The following is a 21928-nucleotide window of genomic DNA, read 5'->3' as shown; positions in this document are numbered from 1 at the left end:
GCAGGGTGTCCCCCAGGGATGCGCGTACCCTGCCCCTGTACCCACCCCAAGCCCCGCACCAGTTCCCACACCTGGGGGTCACCCAGCCGCCTGCTGCCCAGGCCTGCCCGCTGGGCCCCCCAGGGGAGACATCGCCCTGGCCTCTGTGCGGTCACCCCCATGTCCGGGCCCCTTCCTGCAGGAAGCCCTCACATGTGGGGTTCCGAAGTCTAAGGACATGCCGAGGGTGGGCCCCGGGGCAGGAGGAGCTTGTCAACCCGATTAAAGCAGCAATGGCCCGTGAGGCAGAGGTGGGCACACAGATGCCTGCAACCAGCCCAGCATCTTCCCTCAGAGGCTCCTGTGGCAGGGTCGGGGTGCGGGGGTGGGGTGGGTGGTACCCCACAGGGGTCTCCTGACAGCTGAGCAAGCAGCCTGACCCCAGACCACCCGGGAAACCTGCCGGGGGCCCCTACGTGCAGGCCAGGGTGGCAACCTCTGCCCCGAGGTCAGGATGGTGCCTGTGTAGGGGGCTCGAGACCTGTGGAGAGCAGCTGTCCCACCTCACCCTCCGCCAATCCCCCAGACCCTCGCCCCACCCCCTTCCTAGCTCCTCCTCCAGACACCTGCTCCGCCCTACCCACTGCTCGGCTGCACCCCTGGGTTCTAGCTCCGGGCCCCCACGGAGCTGTAAGGACAGGAGGTGGGCCGGCAGGTGCTCGCCTCTCGTGGCCGTGGGGCTCAGACAGAACCAGCCCCGCGGTAAACCCTCATGGCATGGTCTCTCAACAGTGCGCCCACATGGGAGGCTCCACAGCAGGCTGGGAGCACCCCAGACTCATGCCCCTGGGATGAATGGGCGGCCTGACCCTCTGTGACCTCCCCTGCCCGTGGGGTTGGCCGGAGCAAGAACTGCTGGTAGCCTTGGTGGGGCGCAGCACACAGGCCTGGGGCCAGCCCATTTGCCGGCCTCTTTCTAGAAGTCCAGGTGCTTCGGCAGCTTACTCAGAGTGGAGAGGGGGCCCCGAAGCTGTGTGCCCTCGTGCAGATGGCAGGGACTTCCTGGCCTCAGTGGCCAGCTCCAGAGAAGGGGTGCGAAGCCCCTGCTTTCAGGGACTGCTGGGACCAGAGTCCTAGGGTTGGGCATTTGCCTCTCCCCAGCCCACTCTTCCACCCAGGTGGGCCTCAGCCACCCAGGGAGGCCCGAGCTCCTGGCAGCTCCATTTATGAAAGAACAAAGGCATCCGCTTGTCACAAAGCGTGACAGGAGCGTGAAGAAAGAGGCTGCCGGCCGCAGCAATTTATCCTAATGGCGCTAATTCATTCTAGCACAATTAATGCTCTGATAACGCAGGAGACAATCGCCAACCAGCAAATGGCTCCAGGCCCACAAGAGGGATGTGATGGGATGTGATGCTGTGAATCGCGCCCCACGAGACCTTGGAGCTTCTGCTGGAGCCTCCCTGCCGCTGTGACACCCCAGGGGCCACCTGGGTCCCGGCTCCACCTGAGGGGGTGGGGGGACAGGAAAGTTTCTCCACTGACTGGAGGGACACTGCTGCTTCTCCAAGCGCCCTGGGCCAGGAAAGACTCCACTTATCCCTGAGGAACCCTTTCTGCCCAGACACCGCAGCAGCTGGGCCAGGCCAATCCTTGGCCAGGCAGGCAGGGTCCTTGCTGTGTGACTTTAGGCAAGTTGCTCCACCTCTCTGCGCTCAGGAATTGTAATAGCTCCAACACCGCATCACAAAGCCTCATTTCATCTGCATGGAGCCGTGATCAGGTCCTGACACACAGTAAGTGTGCAGGAAACACCAGCATCACCAGCATCAACATCACACCAACATTAACAACTGCGGAAGCCCCACACCCAGCAGGGCCTGGGAAAAGGGGCCAGGGTGGGGAGGGGCACTGCTCCTATGGAGCTTCACGTGTCTGTGAGCCCTGCGCTCAGTATCTACAAATGTCTCCCCCTTAAGCCCTCCCTGGACTCACAGCCCAGGGGTGGAGGACAGTGGGGAAGGTGTGAATGGGGAGCAGCAGCGGGAGGCAGGCCCAGATGTCAGGTGCTATGGGCAAGTACCTGGGGGCCTCCCAATGCCCCAGAGGTGAGCCCCAGTTGTGGCCACTTTGCAGGAGAGTCAATAGAGGCCCTCGGCCAGAACCCCTCAACACTACACCTTCCTGGCTGCTGCTCAGGCCTCCCCCACCCTGCCCGTGATCTGGGCTGAGGGTGACACCAGCCCCGTTGCCTGGAGGGGTGGAGAGCTGGGTCCAAGGCCGAGCACCTGTCTGGAGGCATCCACGGGGGATGATGCTGGTCACCCGCGCTGGGCGCAGCCCCCGCTGCCCGGAGCCCCTCGGTTATCACGGCAAGCAGACGCCCCGTGAGCCGATCTGTCTCCTGCTCATTAAGCCGGACGCCGAAATGGAAATGAAAACATAATAGCTATTTGATTGGGGGTGAGATATTTTGCATATTGGCTTGGCGCTGATAGTGGAATTTCATCAACTCCCTTTTTTCATGCTTTAAAACTGAATTACTGAGACAGGCTCTGTGTGGAGGAATGATCCCTGCTCCTTCCAAGTCCTGGGCTACATGGTCCTCCTGGCTTTGATGGTGAGACAGCTGGGGGTCCTTTTGAATGACTGCCCAGAAGAAAGCCGGAGCTGGTGGCTGAAGGGGACAAAAGCCCCCGAGGTGGCCCCAAGGGGGCTGGCGCAGAGTCGGGAAGTCCAGAGGCCCCGGGTGAAGCCCGCTGGCCCCTGCAGACTGTGCTTGCCCCCCAGGCCACTGGGAACATTAAGTGAAAGAATTTGGGCCAAGTCCAGCGGCCTCGCACCTGGTCTCCGTGCATGACCCAGGTGTGGGCCTTTCCCGAGACCCCCCACACGGCTGCTGTGTTATACAGTCATTCACAGCTGCAGGGCGGTCCTCTGTGTCCCCAAAGCACGGAGGAGGAGGGGAGGTGGGATTTCCTGACCCCATTCAGTGTTGGGGCCGGGGCCTGGTCATGCTCACAGGCCCACTGGCCCAGGGGAGGGGTGGACACTGATGGGCATGCGACCCTGCTCAGGTCCCCACCTGGAGTGTGGCGGACGTGAGCGCCCACGGCCTCCTGCTCAACCGCTGTTCACGTGCTTGTTCGCCATTCACTCATGAAACCTCCCCTGAGTCCACCTTCCTGCACCAGGCCCTGGGGACCCTGCAGCCAACACATGCCCTGCCCCCCACCCCCCAGGAAAAAAAAATGTGAAAATGCAAGTGTGGCCACTGCCACCAAGGAGAGGTGGAGAGGCCAGTCAGGGAAGGCCTCTTGGAGGAGGTGACAAATAAGCGGCGATCTGGAATGGGACAGAGGAGACTGCCTGCAAGTGGGGCTGGGAAGAGCACTCCAGCAGGAAGGAAGAGTAGGACTCGAAGCCTGGGCCTTGTGTGCTGCCCACCCCTCCAGCCCAAGTTCTGCACAGAAAGCAGCTCGCGAGAGCAGCTTGTATCCGGGGCTGGGGTCATGGTTCAGTGAGGTTGTGTCGATGGGTGCTGAGCACAGGCCTGACTTTATTGCAAGTGTTGCTATGACTTCAGCTCCCCAGGGAGGGCCCTATGGGCTCCTCTGGGGGGTGATTTCGGGGTGCGTTGGGGAGGAGACTGAGGGGCACAGCAGAGGGAGGGGTGTGAGGGGCTGGGGGCTGGGCAGGGCATCGTGGGCAGAGGAGAAAGACTGCCCCCAGGCTGGTGGAAGGCCTGGCCCCCTGTCCCACTGGCTCTGGTCAGCTGGCGGGCAGGAGAGGCATGGGGCTGCCAGGGAGAGACCCTGGCCTCTGGGCGGCACAGTGACCAGATAAGGGCCCGATAACAGAGAGAAAATAGCAACAGATTCAGACTTTCCCATCGCTGAGCAGCGGGGCAGCTCAGGCCACGGCGGGGACAGAAGGCGGTGGGGATGGGCCCACTCTCCCCGCGGGGCTGTGCTGTGTCCTGGGGGCTTGGGCCACACTCGCAGACCGAGTAGGTCTGAAGCCTGACCCCTGGGGAGCCCGTGGGACCTCTGGTGACCCGCCCCCAGCAGGAGGGGCTCTGGCGCAGCTGTGTGGAGGAGGGAGCTGAAGCCCTGAGTGCAGAAGCTGCCCAGGCCCCTCGGGGCCACATGACCCCTCCTTCACCCCCAGTTCTCACAAGGAGCCAAGCCGAGTTGGATGGAGTGAAGCGAGTGAGAAGAGGAGCCCTTGGCTGGGACGGGCGAGCAGGGCGGGCCTGGTGCATGGGGTTGGGGTGAAGGGCAGGGCTCTCCCACGCCTCGGAGCCTGGGCAGGAAAGGGGCACAAGGGTAAGCAGCAGGGTAGAGACAGAGTCTCAGCCCCAGGGAAGGTCACCAAGGCCTTGGAGGTCCCATTAAGTCAGGACTTCTTACACCTCTGCCGACACTCAGCAGGGAGGTGGGTCCTGGCCCCTGAGCCCTAAGAGGCTCGCTTAGCACAGGGGTACAGGCCCCTTGGAGGAGGCTGGGGGTCTGGGAGGTTCCCTGGGTGCCCGTGGGTCCTCTCACACCCACCCTCCTGCCAGGGGACCTTAGCCATGCTGTCCCGCCCCCCGCCCAGCTGAGGCCTCCTCCTCCCTCTGTGAGATCCCCCCCCGCCCCCAGTCCGGGTCCATCCTGCAACCTCACATTTGTCTGCAATTCTCCCCAGGGTGGGGTGCTCTGATGCTTTGCTGCCCCCCAGTGCCCCCAGTAGGGAGACCCCCGCCCCTGTTGCAGACCACTTCTCGGAAGGCGTTGCCGCAGTCGGCCCAGCGGGCTGCTGCTCCCTAGGCTGAAGGTGCGCCCACAGCTGCGATGATGGGACAGCTCCCTAGGAATGCAGAGTGGCCTCTGGTCCTCTGGAGGCTCGGACTGGGAGGGGCGCACACGCCCCCGCGGTGACCTGCCAGTGGCCCTCATCAACCGAGGATCAGGCCCCACTGACAGCCATGGCGACCACAAAGAGGATGTTGGAGAGATAATCTTGGCTTCTTCGAGTGGGCAGCCTGCCCTGCGGAGGGGACAGTGAGGAGCTGAACCTCTGTGCGCTGGGGGCCTGGGCCCAGACGCCCTCCTGCCCTGGTCCTGGTGCGCCCCGACCCCTGACCTGCCCAGGAAGGGCATGGCCCTGGGGCAGATGAGACGGGGGTGGTCAGGGTGACTCCTGCTAAGGGTCAGCAGGATGGTGCTCAGGCGCACCGTGCACTGGGGGGCTCGTGACTCCTTGGAGAGAAGCAGGTGTGGGCGAGGGCCGCCCTCGGGCACAGCCTCCCCGCCATGGCTGTGGTGGGGCTGTGGTGGGTCACCTGCCTTTGCTTCTAGGCTGCGAGCTGCACTTGACCTCCTGGCCCCCGGGCACCCAGACCGACCCAGAGGGTGCTGGTGGGCACGGTGTCCCCAGTGAGCCAGGCCCAGGCTGGCTGCTGTCACAACTCACTCTGGGTCACCAGATAGCAAGAAGGGACTTGGGTGCTCAGAGCCGAGCCCAGCAGGACCACACTCTCTAGGAATGGGGGCCCCACACTCCTAGGAACAGAGTGCCGTGATCTACCCCAGCTTCTAACAAATTGAAACATTGTAAGGAGATACCCTTCGCATACCGTGACACTCGTCCTTTAGGCATCACTCAGCTTTTGGAAGCCTGTTCATTTAAAGACATGTTTCCCTGGTGGCTTAGAGGGTAAAGCGTCTGCCTGCAATGCGGGAGACCCGGGTTCGATCCTTGGGTCCAGAAGATTCCCTGGGGAAGGAAATAGCAACCCACTCTGGTACTCTTGCCTGGAAAATCCCATGGACAGAGGAGCCTGGTAGGCTACAGTCCATGGGGTTGCAAAGAGTTGGACACGACTGAGGGACTTCACTTTTCCCTTTTCCCTGGTGGTCCAGTAGCTAAGACTCCATGCTCCCAAAGTAGGGGGCCCGGGTTTGAACCCTGGTTAGGGTACTAGATTCCACATGCCACAACTAAGAGTTCACAGGCTGCAGCTAAAGATTCCTCAGGCCACAGTGAACAGGGAAGATCCCGCATACTGCAAGTGAGACCCCTTGCAGCCAAAGGAAAAGAAAGAGAACAGGACAGTCCTACGTAATTCAAATGAAACCCAGGCCCCCGTGGCTCAGGCTCGTGCAAACAAATACTCCAGCAGCCCAAATGCCCACTGGCTTCTCCCCAGAGCTCCGCAGGGGTCAGTCAGGATCTTAGCCCCTTTATGGCATCGGCCACTTTCTCAGTCACTTCTGCACCCCCAGCCGACCCAGCGCCTGGCCGTCTGGTCCTGATCCCAGCTTCCTTGTCCCCATGCCCAGGACACCCCCACTTGAGTGCTGACTTCCTCACAGGAGGTCTGCAGCTGGGCTCCCAGCTATGGAGGGAAGTCCTGGGTGCCCAAAAGGCAGCAGAGGGGGCAGGCGGGGGGTGCAGAGTGAGCCCAGCAAGCACACTCCTGGGTATCCCCTGTTCCCCAGACCCGGACACAGGAGCCCCGGACATGGGAGCCCCGCTGTCCAGTGTAGCTGCTGAGCCCGGGGGACCACCTTAGCCAACTGGTCAGCTCCCCCAGCCTCTCTCTCGGGGCTGTCAGCACGGACGCTGAGTGACTGTCTCCACCATCCCTGGTTCCTGGTGATGCTCACCCAGACCGCCCATGGGCCGTGGCCCACCGCAGTCACACCAGTGCCCGCCGGCCCATGGCTCTGGCAAGGCGGCACTGTCTCCTCATGGCACACTCGCTCCATCACCCCTCCTCTGTCTGCAACCCAGCACCCTCAGCTCGGGCCCACAGTCGTTGCTGAGGGACTCTGGTGACCACGTGATGGATGGGGGAGGGGAACAGGCTGGGGGCCACTGGGCCCCCAGGAGAGGAGCTGGGGCACAGAGGTGGGGTGAGGGGGAGCCTGAGCCTACTTGTTGGGGGGGGGGTGTGACCAGGGAATGAGCCCCAGGAGCCCTGAGCATGCCACCTGCCCCCACTGGCAGAAGATGAGCTGGCCGGCCCTGACTGGGTCTCTGAAGCCTGCTGAGTGGGGGGCTCCAGGCAGGCAGGAAGGAGCTGTGGGAAACAGGACACCAACACCCACGGGGCCCTGTGCCCAGCCACCGCCACTTCCTCCTGCAGCCAGCCCGGAGCAGACGGGTGAGCTTGGGGGGTTTAACTGCCCCAGCCTGGGGACCGTGACTGGACCCCTCCACACACATCACCCCTCAAGGCTGCACTGGGCAGGCAGGACCACAAGCAGCTCTGGGATCTCTGCCAAGCAGGAGCAATGCCACAACCATCATGACACCTGTAACAACCCTTGGTGTGACCCCATCCTCCGGGGAACCAGGGCACAGAGAGGTAAAAAAACTTGCCCAAGGCCTTGCAGCTGGGGGAGTGGACAGGCTGCCATCTAATCTCCCTTCCAGAGCCTTGCATTCTCCCCGAGGCCCGTCCCGCTCAACCCGCTGTGCCTGTCTGTAGAGACAAGGGGCCACTCGTGGGCCTGGTAGAGCTACCATGAAGGTGGACAGGCAAAGGCTTTTCAGGAAAGATGCCCCCTGGATGGGGGTGTCCTTCCCAGGGGCACCGTGATTCCACCAGGCCTGCCACATGTCGGGTCAACTGTGAGCAAACAGGTCCAGACTAGGGACACACCTCGGATACCACGAAGGGCCAGGAAGGGTGCAGGATAAAGAATGGTGGGTGGGTATGGAGCGGTGACCAAGGGCTTCTTGGAGGAGGCGACATTTAAGCCGTGACCATGAACAGGGAGAACTGCCCGTGCAAAGTCCCGGGATTGGGGAAGAGTTTGGTGATTTGGCTGCTGCAGCTGAGGATGGAGCACCAGGCCGAGAGAGGCGCAGAGGCCGGCCAGTCGGGGTTTATTCTCAGCACCGTGGGACATAGCAGAATGTGGACGCTGGACTGCAGGAAGGACCCCAGGGTGCGGCTGCAGTGGCCCGGCCGCCACCTCCTCAGGCCGGCTCCGGGTTCTTCCATGCCCTGAACCTGTCCCGTCTCTCAGATCAGGGCCAGCGGGCTGGTCCCCCACCTCGGTCCCTGGGGGCAGAGGCCCAGGCAGGCGAGGCAGAGAGAAAGGGGAGGTGGAGGAGGCGGGAAGAAAGCGCGGGGCCTGAGAAAGCCCAGCCCGGCTGATAGGGGAGAGATTGGTTTCAGCCAGAGCCGAGCCTGCCAAGTCTACATCCTACCAGCGGCCTGCACTTACTCAACATTCATCACTGCTGAGCTCGGAAACTTTATCAACACTAGAGGTTGGCGCCATCTCTGGGCCTGGCCACTCCCGGCCCTCCGATGGGCCCGATAGCCGCTGATAGATTACGCGAGATTGTTTCACTCTGGAGAACCGATTACAAACGCTCCTGGGGGAGGGGTGCAGGCCACGTGGCCTGGGGGTGAGGGTGGGGCAAGGGCCAGGGTTTTCCAGAACACACTGGCGCATGTGGCAGAGACCCCACGGATGACTGGTGGAGGGGAGGAGGGTGTGAGGCCACTCGGGTGGGAGCAGCGGTCAAGGCCGTGGCGGTCAAGGCCATCGCGTGTGGCAGGGCGACCGATGCTGTGGCACAGCAGTGAGTGGGCAGGGGGGCCGGGGGAGGAGGGGACAGGAGGAGCGCCCGAGGATGAGGACGGGGCTGCGGAGAGATTCTCTCCAGATGGGCTGATAAGGCTGACAGATGGGAGCGGGGCCGCGGCTAATGGAGCCGTCGCCGTGTAGCCTGCATCAGACGGATAGAGGCAGACTACTTTCCGGCCGGGGCTCCGTGTGACAGGCCCTGCCATCTGATCGGGGGCTGGAGACCTGGGGGTCACGGGCTGGGTGCCGAGCCCTCCTCAACTCTCACCCCTGGGGGCTGCAGCCCCAAGGGGCCCATGGCCAGGCCTGCCCCCAGGCACGACTGCCTCGGTCCCACACTGCAGAGGGCCCTCTCACCCTCTCACGCCCACTTGGGTTCTGGGTTCCATTCATGCCACGGACCTGGAGGGCGGGTGGCAGGTGTCTCCTTCTCCAGGCAGGCCCTCCGGATGCTCGGAGAGCCAGGACCAGGACCAGCATTGGGCCTGTGAGACTCTAGTGTCCAGACTCGAGGCCAGTGCTGTGGGTCTCTCCAGCACCTGGGGACGGCGTGCAGCGAGGGAGGAAGGAGCACAGTCATTTGTGGGGGGGGCCCTGTTTTCCTTTTCGGTGTGCCTGGTCAGAAGCAGCCAATCCCCTCTGCCCCCACCACACAGACGGGGAAACTGAGGCCCGAACTGGCGGGGATCTGGGGCCCACGGGGAGTTGGTGGCTGTGCAGGGCCTGAGCCCCGACCTCCTGGCCAGTGCACCCTAGTCCCTGTGGGGCCTGGAACCACAGCATCCAGGAAGCTAGCGGCAGGGACACTGGAAGGCCACTCACCACCCTGAGCCCAGCTCCTCAGGTGTAAACTGGAAGTTAACCATCAGCCTCAAGTTCACAGATGAAAGGAGGAGGCTGTGGGGGCTAGGGGACTGGGTGGGGGAGTGGTCAGGGTTCAGTGGGACAGAGCCTCGTTGGGAAGATGGAGAATTTCTGGAAATGGACAGTGGTAATGACTTGTGAATGACTTACTGCCACTGAGTTACTTGAAGTGGATAAATGGTGTTTCATGTTACGTGAATTTACCAAGCACAGACACACACACACATACATGTGGGTCTGCCACCTACCACCACAAGCAACAGTGGAGGCTCCCTGAGTGCCCATTCCCTGCCTTAGAGATTCCGACACACACCCCTCCACAGCCTGCCGCACCATGCTGCCCCAGGCCACTTGCTAGCTTGGGAGACAGGCCAGGGCTTGGCAGGGTCTGGGCCTGTGTCCCTGGGTAGGGGCTGGGGATGCTGGGGAGGGCATCGAGTCCACGAGGGTGGTTGGGTGTGCTGACCGGTCCTGGGCAAATCTCTGTGGCCGGCCACGGCCCAGCCCTGCTGGTCTCTTCGAGGGGCCCGGCTTCCCTGGCCCGGCTCCACCCCCTACAGCAGCAGCCTCTCCTCTCAGCCAGCTCTCTCTCTCCCTGTAGGGCTTTGCCTCTGCTATCCCTTCTGCCGGGAACGCTCTTCCCCACACACACCGTCCACCTCTGCTTGTCTCTTGTCCATCCCTGTCTGTTCCGGGGCGTCCTGAAGCAGTGAGCCTCAGCCCTGCCCATGACCCATGTGTCCACATCCCAGGTGGCCATGACCCACGACAGCTCCCTCTTCCAGCTCTGTTTCCTGGGTTTACTCTGCTCCCCTGGGACAGGGGCGCTCAGCTGAGGGAGTATGTATGGAGTGCCTGTTGTATGCCCTGCACAGTCGGGGGAGACAGAGCAGCTCTGCCGCAGTCACCCAGCGGCACTCCAGTTCTGGTCCGAAGGCCCCCTCCCCACTTCCTTCTCCTTGATCTCAGCCCAAACTCCTTCCCTCCTCACCTCTCTGCTATTTTCCACTTCAGCATTTCTGAAAAACGCCCACGCCTGTGGCTGCTTTTCAGGTCATGGAGCCCTGTGGGTGCTGTGGGAGCCGGGGGGCCTCGGCCGGACTCTGGGCCCCATCTTGCCAACGAGACATCCCAGGGGATGAGACATCCCAGGGGATGCAAATTGCCCTCAACGTGCTGAGAATTCCCCAAAGTTTCTTGACTGCTTCCTAGAGACACGGTCCATTGTCATGTAAATTTCTAGGATGGGAGCTGTGGGGAACCCCAGTTTCTAGAATATACTCAGCCAGACTGAAGAGGAGCCCCCACCCCAGAAACGGTACTGTGTGGGCTCTCGCTGTGTGAACAGGACAAGCCCCAGGGAGCGCACAGATACTCTGGAGGCAGCCAGGCCAGGTCCTCCTGCCTTACGGACCACGTGGCAGTTTTGGCCAAAGGGTTGGTCTGTGACGATTCAGGATGATGCCGAAGTTCCCGCCTCCAGCCTGGGGCTACATGGAGAAGGCAGAGTGAGAGTCCAGATGAGGATCCCAGTGGGCAGTGCGGAGGGAGAGGGGGCAGCTCGCACCAGGTCTGGAGGTGCCCCAGACACATGCCACATGCAGTGGGGGGGGAAGCTGGCCGGCCTTGAGCTGGCCAGCCCTGCTTTTGAACTCCGTGTTCCCATCCAGGAGTCAGGGCTGGCTGCCCTGATTCCAGGAACACCCAAATCCTGGGCCCCCAACTCAGGGTGTGGGGGTCTGGGCTCTGTGGGTCAGCAGGAGATCACCCAAAGGCCCGCCTGTCCATCCCCCTCCACGTCCAGACTAATGTGAGGCCTGGACTGGGGTTTCCAGCACTGAGGAAAGGTCCTGCCCAGGACAGTATTCCCTATACTAAGGGCTCCCTTGGAGGAGGCCCCGCCCACTCTGAGGCCGCTCCTCCCACAGTGCTCAGCCAATCCCCGGCGCTCAGTCCTGCTCATTTGCATGCCGCGTTTCCATTGGCGGAGGACACACAGGTTAGGATCTTGGTTACCTGATTGTAGGGACAGGCCGGGTATTGGGGGACCCGGCAGGTTGGAGAGGGGGCTACCTCTGGGGGAGACTGTCTCTGCCAGGCCATTCTGGGGAGCCTGAGGGCTAAGGGCTGGGGCTCTGATGGGGGTGGGGGAGCAGGCTCTAGGCAGGGTGGGTGGGTGCTGGGCTCAGGGTGACCTGCCTTGGCCTCAAGTCTGGGTCTCAAAGGGCCACCTGCTGCATAAGAACTCTGGTTATGGTGCGGGTTCTTCCTTAAATCCTCCCGCTCCTACCCATTACGATGACTCAGAGCAGGAAAGATACCTACCCAAGGTCACACAGCCAGGACACAGCAGCACAGCTGGGACCTCACTTCCAGTCTGGCTCCCACCGCAAGGCTGAGTCCTTCCCTCCAGGGAGGCCCTCTAGGACCAATTCTTATTTTTAGCTGCCTCGTCTTGTCTCGGGGAGGGCTATACTTTGGCTTCCTTGCAAAGTGGTGACGACACAGATGATGGTTTTACGAGGACCCAGTCCCCCGGCTTTCACCTTAGATCTAGTGGCACCTTGTTTGCGGCTCTGAGTTGCAGGGTGGTGGGCTCACGGGTGTGTGAGTGTGTGAGTGCGTGTGCACAGGCTTTGTTCCTGGCATTTTGGTGGGTGAGATAAGAGGAAACAACAGAACCGCTGGGAGCGGCAGGCAGATAGATAACGAGATAGGGCTGCTCTACCACCAGGCCTATCTGCTCGTATCGCAGTTCCCTTTTCTTTCTTTCTGCTTGGGGGGCAGGGCGGAACACACCCCCACCCCACCCCCACGCTGGGGCCTGAGCTGGGGGCCTCCCTCTCAGGCACACTCCCTCTGTATCTTTAACACACCGGCGCCCAGGCCCGGAGCCCCCGGCTGGAAGGGGTGGGGGTCCCCAGGGTCAGTGTCAGCACTGAGGTGGGTGACAAATGCAGGGGAGCACCCGCTCTCAAGAGAGGACCCAGTTCGCTCTCACCAGCCACGCCAAAAGGGCCCCGAGGAGGCTGACCCCCATTCTAGGATGAAGGAAGGGAGCCCAGAGAGATGACACGGCTGTGCTGTTCTAGGGCCGGGATCTGAACCCGGGCCCTGGATCTGGAGAGTGGATACAGAGTTCCTTCCTTGAGAAGTCCTGCCAGCTCCGGGAGGGTACGACTGGGCGGGCACAGGGGCCCTCAGGGAGATGACCAGAGAAGCCACTGACTCCCAGCCCAGTGCTTGCAGGGCAGGCCTTAGTGTCTTCAGCCTTGTTTTTGTAGACGTAGAAACAGAGGCTCTGGACAGGGAGCTGCCTACGAACACAGCGATGGGCAGGCTGGACCCCCTCCCCACCCCCATGTTCTCTCTGACCCTGGTGAAAGCAGAGGGTCCGAGGGAGGACTGCTGGGCCCACGGGACAGACGTTCTGGAACCCCTGGGCTGCTGTTGAGAGCACCCCGGAAGGATGCTGGCGGGATGGAGGAGGAGGTGCTGCCAGCAGGGAGGCTTCGGGGACCCTGGCCCCTGCAGGCCCCCAGGGAACCCCACGTCCGGCTGCATGGGACCCAGGATGCTCTCCCTACCTCTCTCCCTCTCCTCCCTCGAAGGCCGAGGAGGCTGTAGTACAATCCTGCCTGTCGCACGGGTGAGGAAGCAGTGAGTCACCTGCCCATGCACCCCCCACCAACCCGGGGGCAGGGTTCAAACTCAGGTACCCCCCCCCACTCTGGGCTCCCTCCCCTACGCATGCATCCATTTTACTGGAAACAGCTGACTTCCTTTAGAATACTGAAACGAAATAAAACCCAATGACAAAAAGAAACCAACTTCGTCACCAAAGGAGCCTATTTTCTGAAGACAGATGAAATGACCCCCACGTGTAAGCAGGAGCAGTCACCCCGCCGTCCCCCACCCACTCTTGGAAAGGACTGTGCAGCCTTCACCCTCTCTGTGCCTGGGCATTTCCCCCCAATTAGAGGACGGTCCCCTTAGGGCAGGTGGAAGCCCACGGGTGCCAACAGCCCGAGAACCTCCAGGATGGAGACCCAGACCTTGACCAGGCCTCTACCTCAGGTCTCTACAGTTCCCTCCTCTGCTGTGTGATCTTGGCTGGGTTACAGAACCTCTCTGAGCCTCGAGTCCGCCAAGAAAAAAGTGAGATCGCTGGTGCCCCTGCAGGATGTTGGGAGGATGTTATAGGAGAACATGGGTCACGTCCAGGCCTGATGTGCAGCAAGCACTCAGTGAACGGAGCTGTCAGCTAACATGGGTTCCACTTGGATGGGAAGTGGGGAGCCCCTGACCCACCGAGAAATGTCACTGACTGTCCTGTCTGGCCTCCTGCCTCTAGGATCTCATTTCTCAAGAGTTGCTTAAAAAATAAATGCAAAGAGGAGGGAAGACGGCCAGCTGCCCTGCGCCTGCCAGGAGCCCCAGGCAGCCCCTCTGCGAGTTTTCTGCATGGAGAGGGCGGGGTGCCTGGCTGCCTCTCCCCACCTTGGCCCCTCCCCCACGACTGCCACATCTGTCCCTCAGCTGGAGGATTAGCCCCATGGCGGCCCTAATCGCGCTCATCGCACCATCAGCGCTGGATCTCGGATCAGCTGAAGGAGCCAGCTTTATCCAGACAGACGCGGAGATAGCACCGCAGCCCTACCTGGGCGCCAGCTGTCACACGCGGCAGCCAGCAGGCCTCTGAAGGCAGGGCAGGGAGACAGCTGCCCCTCTGGGTCCCTCAACATTTACGGGGTACCTACTGTATAACCAGGCACAGCCTGTTCCAGGGGTCGGGGAGAGACAGCAGAGACCCAGACAGGCAAATTTCCAACATTCTCACCCCACACCTGGCCCACTGGATGGAGGAGGACACTGAGGCCCAGAGATCTGTCCCAGGCGTTATCCCAGGCGTTGGTGCCAGGCGGCCAGTCTGGACTCCCAGCTCTGGCGAGGAACTGGTGAGGGCCCCATCCCTGTGAGGGCGCCCCTTGGGCCTCACGCCCCCCAATCCCACTCCTGCTGTCCTGGCCCCGGGACACCGTCTTCACACAGAGGCCTGGGAGGTGCAGGCCGGACACGCCAAGGTTTGTGGCCCGCTGGCGGTGCCAGGAGAGGCCGGGAGAGATGGCTCCCACCCTGCCCACCCTCCTCCCTACCTTCTTTTTCAAAAACATAATTTATCTGTGTATTATCAAGAAATCCAGACACTTTAATCAGTGAGCTATGAAGTCAGAATTTCCATTCTTATCTGCGGGAGGAGTGGAAATGGAGGAGATAGCACGGAGGGATCGCTGGTGGGGAATGTTAATGGGTGGAGAGGCTGGGCTATTGGCCACGGAGACGCCATATCTCCCCCATTATCAAGGCCGTATCTCCCCAACCATCTCGGCGCGGTAATGGGGCCAGTTCAACTTTCTGAGTTATCACAGGAGCTGAAACCTGCGCCCGCCAGAGGCCTGGACCAGAAGACAGTTCGGGCAAACAAGGCCCGGGCCGGCAAAGCCGGGATGGAGAGGAGGGCCTGGCTGGGGTCCCCGGGGACCCCTGACCATCAAGGTCCCCGCAGTGAGTGGAGGGGGTTCCTCTGCTCTCTGGGAAAACGTCCGGTTTTGGTGGAGCAGAACATAGACATCCTGTGCAAGAGGGGAAACTGAGGCAGCAGGCTACCTCAGGGTCCCAGTGGGGCTGGGTGGCGTCGGCCCTCCTGAGCCACAGCAGGTCTATGACATGAAAAGGGTGGGTGTGTGGAGGCATAGCAGGGGGGGATGGGGTGCGGGCAGCCTGCCCTCCTGTCTGTAGCCCTCAGGGTCTCCACCCCACCCCCAAAGCCTTCTCCAGGTCCCCAACCCCAGGCGCAGGAAGCATCAGTAATAAAACAGCCCTGGTGGGCTCTGCCCCTGCCAGTCCTGATCTGGGGTTCGGGGTATGCTCAGCATGGCCCTAAAATGTTGAGGACTTGCCACCTGCCTGCAGGTCCCAATGTGGGACACCCTGGGGGATGGGGCACCAGGGGTCATAAACAGAACACCTCTGCCCATTCAGAAGCAGGGGTCCCCATGGCCGCTCACTCCTTGGGGAGCACTACAGCTGAGGTGTGGAGCAAGGGGCTCACCTGGGGGCCCTGTGTGACCAGGAACTGCCCCAGGCAGGCTCAGTCATCAGATGCCAGTGCAGCCCTGGCTCTAATCTCCCTCCTGCAGCTGGGGGATGGGCTGCGGCCTCTCTGGCCCGGGAAGGGAAGGGACTGGCCCAAGGTCACAGAGCCAGCAAGGAGACCACAGCTGGATGCTCTCTGGAACTGCAGGAAGGCCTCAGTTTCCTGGACTTGAACGTAGTGGCACCACACCCAGCAGGGACAGCTCTGGACTGGGACACCATGACTGTCACCATCTTCTGCTCCCTCCAGGGTGGGAAACTCGAGCTGCCATCTGGAGTATGACCTTTCAACTCTCTAAGCCTCAGTTTCCCCTCCGAACACTGAGCTAACTGATGAGCCCAGGTTGTGAGCTCCCGGCTGCAAGAGCTGGGCACCCAGCAGGGGCACAGTAGGTGCTCAGCTAACGCCTGCTGTCATGACCAATGCCCACCCTGTCACTGGTCTCAGGATGAGCTTAGGGCCCCAGTGAGCGGAGGTCACATGGGGAGGCTGCGGCTTTCTCTCTCATTGCATGGGGCCGAGTGCCTGATGCCAGGGCTGCCTGAAGAACAGAGAGGGGCTGAGAAAGCAGCAGTGCCCTGGATAAGCCTGTGGGAGCCCACGAGGGCTTGTTCCAGTGGCGGATCCTCGGAAGCTCTTCCCTGCTGCCCACCGCAGGACGGAGCCGAGACCCCATCCGGTGGCCCCTCCCCCTCCCCCTCCCGCTCCCAGGGATTCCCAGGACTCCACTCCTGCTGCATATTTCAGGGTGGAGAAAAGGGAGACTAACGCAGGAGGCTGCGGCAGGTGCACGTGGCAGGTCAGGAAACCTGGACGGCTTTAAGTGAGATGCCAAGAGGAACTGGCAGGAAGCAGGGCAAGGGAGGTGGGAGGATGTCGTCCCCCTCTTCATTTTAACTTTGCCAAATGACACAGACGACGCAGGGGCTCTGGCCCAGGCTGGACCTCTGCTGTCGGGTCTTGCCAGCCTCACTGCCCTGTGAGCTCAGTATCACGGTTCTACTGAAACCTTGCAGGGGAACCGAGGCTGGGGGCTGGGGCTGGGCATGCACCCAGCCCAGCACCTCCATGACACCCCCGCGCTGCAGAGGTGGAGACTGAGGCTCAGGAAGGCAGCATGATGTCTGTGACCTGCAGAGCCTAAGAGCCCCACCCCCGGGGGCGCTCCTGCCGCCACCCGCCACCCGTATGCAGAGCCCCCACTGCGGCCGGCCCCTCCTGCCCAGGGTGCAACACGCACCCCAGTTCTGGGGGTGCCCAGGAGCTGGCATGGGGTCACACAGACTGCCCCTCCAACCCCCTTTCCACATCCTTCATGTCTTGTGTGACCCTGGTGCAACCACCCACCTTCTCTGATCCTCCATTTTCTGGTGCAAAATGGTTTGAGAACCCCAGCTGAGTCTGGCTGGCTGGGTCTCTGTCCCTGGACCAGCCTGGGGGCCTGGGCCAGGACTGAGCTCCAACTGTGTGGGGCTCACGGAAGCTCACATCACAACCATCACCTCTTTCACGGGAGCAGAAACCATGGCTCCCCGGCCAGCAGGCCCAGGAGAGGCAGAACGGAGGAACAGAAGGGGAGGGGAGGGGCCTGCCTATCTGCCCGGCTCTGGCCCAAGGTCAGCCACCACATTCCTGCCCCAGTGGGCACTGCCTTGTCCCAAACAGAAGACCAGAGGAGGGGGAGGCAGGGCTGGGCCAGGAGGACACAGAACAGCTCAGGAGGGCAGGACGGGTGGCTGGTGGCTACATGGGCACTGTCCAGAGAAACCTGGGCCCACCTCTGGGGTCCAGAGACCCCAGCTCCTGGGTCACAAGGTCTTGAGCATGTCACTGCCTCCCAGAGCCTTAGTTTTCTTGCCTGTAAGATAGTCAATCCATAAGGCTGATGATTGTTAACATCAGGTAAGATACCTGGGCTGGAAAGGGACTGAGGGGGGTCTGAACCAGCCCTGTCCTGCAGTCAGAGCGCATGGCCCATGGCTCACTCTCAATGCAAAAAGTAATACGTGAAGGAAGAGAAGGCAGGAGGCAGGACTCTGTGTGACACATCCAGCCCTGGGGAATTCTGGCAAGATATCAGCACTGCAGCCATCAGCTCCCAAGGCTGCCACATCCACCCAGGACATGACCCCGGACAGCACTTAACATTTTGCATCTGGGATCTCACGGACCCCACATACAGTCCCCAGGAGAGGGTGCTCTTATGAAGCTCCCACTTCAAAAGCAGAAACTGAGGCAGGAGACAGGCCTCGGCCCACAGGGTCACAGCAAGGCCAGGACTCAGGCCATGTGGCAGCTCACGCAGAGTCAAGGGCTGGCCGGTGGCCTGGATCTCAGAGCGCCCATGCCCTGCTGTGGGGCACTGGGTGGGGTGGGGTAGAGATGGAACCCCTGGGACCCGGAGCAAAAGGGTCCTATCCGCATGGTGGCCTCAGGGATGACTGGGGTGGGTGGCAGCAATATGCCACCCAGCAACAACAGCCCCCCTCTGATGTGGGAGCAAGGTGTGCCCCAGACGCATTGCTCATCACCTTTGTGTCCCAGCCTCGAGAGAGCACATTCACACTCCTTCCATAGATAAGAAAACACAAGATGCCTCCTGAGGCCCCTGGGCTGGCGGCTGTGATGCTGGAGCTGAAGGCAGACCCACAGGGCTGGAATGGAAAGTTGGGGAGCAAGGCAGGACTCAAGGCCCAGCCTCTTGCCATCTTCATCAGGGCGCTGGACTGGGATATTCCCATTGAACCAGGAGGCAAACTGAGGCAAAGGTGGGACACCACACTGAAGCTGAACAGGTACCTTCAGCAAGACCCTGTTCACTCCAGGCCTCCAGCTCCTCATCTGTGAAGTAGGTACAGGGACGCAGGAGGCCCTAAGGTCCTCTCATTTGGCCACCTGATCCCACAGCCCTTCAACTCTGGGCTGGCTTGGTCCAAACCCATCCAGAGCTCAGGCAGGGAGGGGAAGAGGAGGTGGGAGAGAGGGGGAGGGGGGTCGGGGAGAGAGGAACGTTGTTGCCAACTGCCTAATGCAGCCCTTCTTCTCTGATGGCGAAACCTCAGCTCAAAGAGGGCAAGTGATGCCAGGTTTGTACAGCCTGGGCAATTGCTTGGCAAGCTGTCATTGGAATGGCTGGAGGGAACAGACTAGCCATGAAGAGGAATGATGGGAGTGGGGGAGGTTGGGGTGCCCACTTCCTGGACAGGGTCCTTGTATGTGTTTTACTCTCTGGAGACAGTTTGGGAAAAGAGATTTGTCCCTCATAGATAAACTGGAAACCACAGATGTGACTTGACCAATGGACCACAAAGATATCTCGGAGAAGGGGGATGGGGACGCTGGCAGCTGTCTGAGGTGATGTGTATTTCATGTCGATGCCCAGGGACCACCAGTGTCATCATCCCTATTGTGCAGATGGGGAAACTGAGGCTGAAAGGGGGTAAAAAAGGAAGCCAGAGAGAAACCCTCCAGGTCTCTGCTTGAGCCCAGGCCCCTGTGAGGGGTCAGCACTGTTGGGGGCTGGCCCTCCCCTCCTCACAGGACCACACACACTGCAGCTGAGAGCAGCTGAGTCCTTACACGTGGGGCCACCTGCCTCCCGTTGCCATAGTCGAGGACATGGAGGCCACTTTGCAGGTGTTGGCTTTCACTTCTGCAACCCTTCTGGGGCCAGGTCACTCCTGCCAGAGTAGGGAACAGCGGGCAAGGTCCAGAGAGCAAATATGTGATGGTGGCCTCAGTCTCCCCCTCTGTGAAATGGGGACAGGGCTGTTGCAGGAAGGGGGAGCAGGGCCAGGACGACCGATAGGATGGTGGCTGGTGGGCAGGAGCCAGCCAGGCGCCCAAGCACTGCCCAGCCGGCCTTCATGCGGGGCCAGGCCTGGGTCTATTTGGTGGGGGGGGTGGTGATACCCATCAGCGAGGCAACAACTGCCTCCAGGAGGAGGCCTGTCGATGGCAGATAGGCTGCTGGGAGTATTATTCACGAGCCCGTCAAGCCCCAGGAACGTCTGGTTGGCATAGAAACAGGAGATAAGGGGTACAATTAATGGCATCGTGTTCCCTCCTCCTTTCTTCCCCAACTGACCCATTTAAATCCCTGGCGGTGCTGGTGCCATGCTGGGCTCCCAGTGACCTCTGGGGAGGGGCTGGTCAGGTGGGCGGGATGAGACCAGGGCTCAGGCCCCAGGCAGGGCTGGCTAACACCTCCTGGGAGCCCACTCCTGTCAACGTGAACATCTCAGGGAGGAGCCGGAGACTTGGCAAGGGCAGGGCTGGGGAAAGACTGCTGGGCACCTCTACTCCCAGGGGCCCACTGCACAGCTGTGGAGACTGAGGCTGGGAAGCCCAGAGGCAGACCGAAGTGAGGAACTGTGGTTCCTTCCTCCTCTGAGCAGTGTGCTGCTCAGAGCAGGGCCACACTGCCAGCCTTCCAATCCCAGTTGCCATTTCCTTGGGTGAGAACTTCTCTGCACTTTGGTTTCCCCACGAGGTAAACGGTAAGAACGGGACCCGCCAGAAGACACCGTGTGGCCTGGCTCAGAGTGAGTAGTAGCTACTACTGGTATCACTGTTACTGCATAATGAGCAAAAGAGCTGTCTTCCCTCAGACCCAGGGATGCAGGAAAACCAAGAACCACTTGGAGCCAGTGTGAAGGCCCAACCTTAGGGCCTGCAAGCCCAGCCCAGGTCACAGCCCACCAGCTGGGGCTCCAGTCAGAGGCAGCTGTGTAGCCAAAGCCCCCTCTCTCCCTGCTTCTCAGCCATCATGGTGCGGTGGTGGGCGTTACAAGGTGGCCCCTAGAACCAGGTGACTCCCTCGGCCTCTCACACCTGGAGGGGATGTGCGTGGCTCTGTGAAGATGATCCCTCTTAAGTTCCAAAAAACTGAGATAGGGACCACCTCAGCCCCTTCCGGCCCCACCCAGGCTCTCCCTGGAACTAGCTCAGCCAGAAGACTCTGCCAGCCCCCAGGTGGGCGTTGGGCTGTTAGGGGGAGCGGGTAGGTAGCTTAAAGCTCGGAGTGAATGAGTCATCCTGTGACCACCAATAATTTGCTTAATCAAACTCTGAGGATGTGTGAAAAACACCCCCACCTTCAATGGAGTGGCTGCTGGGGCATGGACCGGCTGCTGGGGCAAGGACCGGCAGGGCTTCTTCCAGGAGCCCCTTGCCTGGCTGTCCTCGGTTTCCACTCGCCGTCTGGAATCATGGCCCCTGGGGGCCCTCCCACTGCAAAGGGGCTCAGCACCCCCAGTCTGACCTGGGGGTTTTCCATGTCCCCACTGTTTAGAGCTGGAAACTGAAGCTAGCCCATTGTCCCTGGAGGCACCCCCATGCTAGGCTCTTTCCTGACCCCTGCTGGAGGTCCCCCCTTGCAGGCAGAGCCCCATCTGCCCCCTCCCCCATTTCCCACAGTGCTCACCCTCTGCCTCTGGTTAGCTTACCCCACCTCTTGTTCCCAGGGCAGTAACTGTGACCAGTGCTTTCATACAGCAAGTGCTCAATCAAGAGCTGCTGAATGAATCAAGGCAGATCTGCATAGACCTTCCCTTCTGATTTTCAGGACTCGCTCAAAAAAAGCTAGTACACTGGGCTCCCCCCAAACCTCAACCCGGCACTGGAAGCCACTTTGATTCTTTGTCAAAAAAACAACTGTAAGCAGGTTATATACCTACCACTTGCTAGGAAGACCCCCAACCCCAACGTGACTCAAGGGGGAAAACATCCTCTCTCCTTCCGCCTCTGACTATCTCACACCATCTAATAGGAATCAGGGTTGGGTGTCCCCCACCTCCTGGCCGCTGCAAAGTCAGTTTTCTTTCATTTTGACGGACTGTACCACCCGCAGGGGGAGGATCAACTTCTTGGCAATGAAGTGTGTTTGGGATGAAAACTCGCCCAAACCGACCCAGGCACGCATGCCCTTCCACCCCTCCCCGGCCTTCGGAGGACCCCACTGGCCCCAGCCGCGCCGCCCCCGCGCTGTTGTTGCCTCCAACCCTGCCGGGCCTGGTGGCCGTAGATAAGGCCTCTTATCGCTTTTGGAGATCGCCATCCAGCCGACCGGCCCGGCGCTTATCTGAGCTCCCATCGACCCGGGCGGGAGGAAACCTCGGCGGGCCGGGGGCGCCGGGGGTCCCTAGCTGCGCTCCGCCCTGTGTTCCCCGCCAGCGCGGCCCGGCCTATCGTCACAGCCATCTGGCCGGCCAAGGCCGCGCTCCCGCCTCGCCCTCCCCCGCTCCCACGTTTGAAGTTAATAAATGGGAGCGCCTATCGCCTCCGCCATCGGTTGTGCGCCTTATCAGCGCGGCACATCTATCTGCGCGCGGAA

The 21928-nt window shown here is 61.2% G+C and overlaps 1 protein-coding gene across 5 annotated transcripts in view; it reads right to left on the bottom strand.

The window, feature by feature from the left end:
* The window catches only part of ZFPM1 (zinc finger protein, FOG family member 1), a 61026-nt gene that overhangs the window by 36801 nt on the left and 2297 nt on the right, over positions 1-21928 (bottom strand). The window contains exon 1 of one of the 5 annotated variants that reach the window (XM_042231542.2): positions 11763-13747. The exons of 3 other annotated variants lie outside the window; for them this stretch is intronic. The gene's annotated coding sequence lies outside the window, so the exon portion shown is untranslated. Of the gene's footprint in view, positions 1-5599; positions 7118-11762; positions 13748-21928 lie in introns of those variants that run through there. One more of the 5 variants, XM_060397902.1, reaches the window with a different exon arrangement.

The sequence above is a fragment of the Ovis aries genome, chromosome 14 (genome assembly GCF_016772045.2).
Source record: "Ovis aries strain OAR_USU_Benz2616 breed Rambouillet chromosome 14, ARS-UI_Ramb_v3.0, whole genome shotgun sequence".
Classification (NCBI taxonomy): Eukaryota; Metazoa; Chordata; class Mammalia; order Artiodactyla; family Bovidae; genus Ovis; species Ovis aries.
This window is presented reverse-complemented; position numbering and strand designations above follow the sequence as displayed.